This window comes from Peromyscus californicus, unplaced genomic scaffold, assembly GCF_007827085.1.
Source record: "Peromyscus californicus insignis strain IS unplaced genomic scaffold, ASM782708v3 Scaffold_14__1_contigs__length_90479793_seg_2, whole genome shotgun sequence".
Classification (NCBI taxonomy): Eukaryota; Metazoa; Chordata; class Mammalia; order Rodentia; family Cricetidae; genus Peromyscus; species Peromyscus californicus.
Window position 1 is genome coordinate 14,517,133 of NW_026294436.1, and position 2,770 is coordinate 14,519,902.

The window sequence follows — 2,770 nt, forward strand, 5'->3', positions numbered from 1 at the left end:
TTTGAAAATGCCAAGCCCAAAGTGAGAGTCTCCGGGAGCAGCTGCTCCCAGTGCCTAATGGCAAAGGAGGCAGAGGAGCCCCATCCCTATAGTGTCCATCTCTGCCACACGTATCCTATCCTGCTGCCCCCTCCATCCTCCCGGCTGCTCCTGCTAGGACATGGTGGCACCGTGGCATGGTCCCATGCCCCCAGGCTCAGGGCTACTGTTCATATGCAGGTCAGTCCCCTCTTACCACAGTGGCCTGTGGACATCTAGCCTGACTCCACAAGAGCATGAAGGATGCCCTAGTAAGAGAAGATGTCCAGGGAGCACTTGAGGCTTCACATCCCATCAAGACCTGTAGAAGTAACCAACCGTCTTATTAAATAAGAAACACAGAGCCAATACAAAGATAAAAGCCAAGAGGTCAGAGCAATAACTAAGAGCTAAAAACCTTACCCTTCACTATCACGGTGGTCCTACCTCTCCGAAAGAGAGCTACTTCCTGTGTGTTTGTCTTTATAAAGACTTTCTGTTCTGCCTTGTCTTTGGTTGTAAACCCAACCACATGACCGCCTCGTCACTGCCTGTCTGTACAGACCTCCAGGTCTTCTATGGTTGGTATTGAGATTAAAGGCGTGTGTCTCCAATGCTGACTGTATCCTTGAACACACAGAGATCTATCTAGCTCTGCCTACCAAGTGCTGGGATTAAAGGCGTGCACCACTACCGCCCAGCTTCTGCGATGGCTTTCTATTAGCTCTGACCCCCGGACAACTTTATTTATTAACATACAAATCACATTTCAGTACAAATAAAATATCACTATACAGACCAGTCCCTCCAGTTTCCACAACTGCAAAATGGGGTACTAAGAATCTAATGGTTAATCTTGATTGTCAAGTTAATGGGATCCAGAATCTCCATGGAAACAAACCTCTAGGCATGCCTATTTGGGAGTTTCTAGATTGGATTAATTGAAGTGGGAAGATCGGCCCTTACTGTGGGCGGCAGCATTCCATGGGCTGGGGTCCTGGACTGAGCAAAAAGGAAATAGTGAGCTGAGCACCGGTGTCCATCTCTCTGCTTCCTGACTGTGGTTGCCATGTGACCAGCCGCCTCACACTCCTGCCTCCAGGCCTTCTGATCATGATGATCTGTAAAACCCAAATCAGCCAAACTAATCCCTTCCTTCCTTCCTTAAGTTGCTTTTGTGAGATATTTTGTCACAGCAACAATGAAAATATAGACACTCTCTGTCATTTTGGGGGGCATATTAAGGGTGGCTGCAGAGTCCCTGGGGTGCGACATAGTGACCCTGTGTCCTCCCCATTGTCGGGAGGGCCTGCCGGGTAGGTGTGTGTTCCTCTTGGGGACCTCAGAAGGTTATCTGCAATATACTTCTCTTTTGGCATCTTCTGCAGCGCTCCCAAAAAGGACACCACGTCACAAGTGACATTCTCAGACCGCACTGAAATAGAAAGTGATGTGAGTGTAAAGATGAGAAGCCACCGTCCGGGCACCCAAAAGAATCAAGATGAAAATTACCTGTGGTGAGAGGTTTAATTTGGGGAAATGTGAGTAGCTCTCTTTGGGTGAAAATGTAGACACTTCAAGGAGCCACACTCACAGAAACCTCCAGGACAGGAGTAGGGGTGGGGCTGGAACAGGAAGGGGAGCACTTCCAGAGGCCTGAAGGACCTTTGTATTGGGACCCTGCTGGAGACAAACATGGCCTCCATCGGGAAGGAATGGAGCATGTATGTCTGTCCTGGGAGCATCCGAGTCCTGAGGGGATGTGTGATGGACTCAGGTCACCTCACAGAGCCTTCCTGTGGACATGGGAAAGCCAGACATCAGGAAGCCGATCCTTAGAAAACACAGGGGACAGCTGTGATGATGAAAAATGACCCCCAGGAAGTACAGATTCCAGGTCAAGCACGGTAAAGCACATCTATAGTCCCAGAACTCAGAGGTGGAGCAGGAGGATTAGGGGTTCAAAGCTAGCCTGGGCTACACAGCAAGACCTTATCTCAGAACTAAATAAAATAAAAATTCAAACTGTCAACCTGAAAACACAGCTCCCACCTCAAAAGGAGTAAGAGATGGTTTATTCTGGAGCTGACTATGAGGGACCATGGTCTGGGAACATAGATTTAGAATACTCCAAATACCAAGAGCCATCATTAAAATGGTCTCAAGAAGTTTTCATGGTAACAGAAGAAAGTCTTAAATTAAGACATTTTCTTTCCTTCTTGTTTTTGTTTGTTTGTTTTTGTTTTTCCAGACAGGGTTTCTCTGTGTAGCCCTGGATGTCCTTGAACTTGCTCTGTAGACCAGGCTGGCTTCTGACTCAGAGATCCACCTGCCTCTGCCTCCAGAGTGCTGAGATTAAGGATATTTGCCACCACTGCCCAGCAGTACACTCGTGGGAAAACCGGTTAGAGCAGAGCGGGGAATCTCTGCTGTAGGCCTCAGGCGCTGTCCGATGACACCTTAGTCTGTGTATTGGTGGGAGTTGGGGGTCTGCCTGCACATTTCAGTGGGATTTGTCCCAGGGTATCTACACAAGTAGTCACAAGGGTAGATATTAGTTCAGAAACAGAGGGAGGCAGTGAAGGGCTATTAAGGGGCATTAAGATAGTCCAAAATAATTTGGCTCTGGACTTGCAACATCACAATCCTCCATAATCACAAAAATTTTAATCAGTCAGTTGGCCTCATAGGAACTTTAAACGGGTGTGGCTTTTTTTTAAAAAACAGGAATGTCAATTCACACAAATTTCAA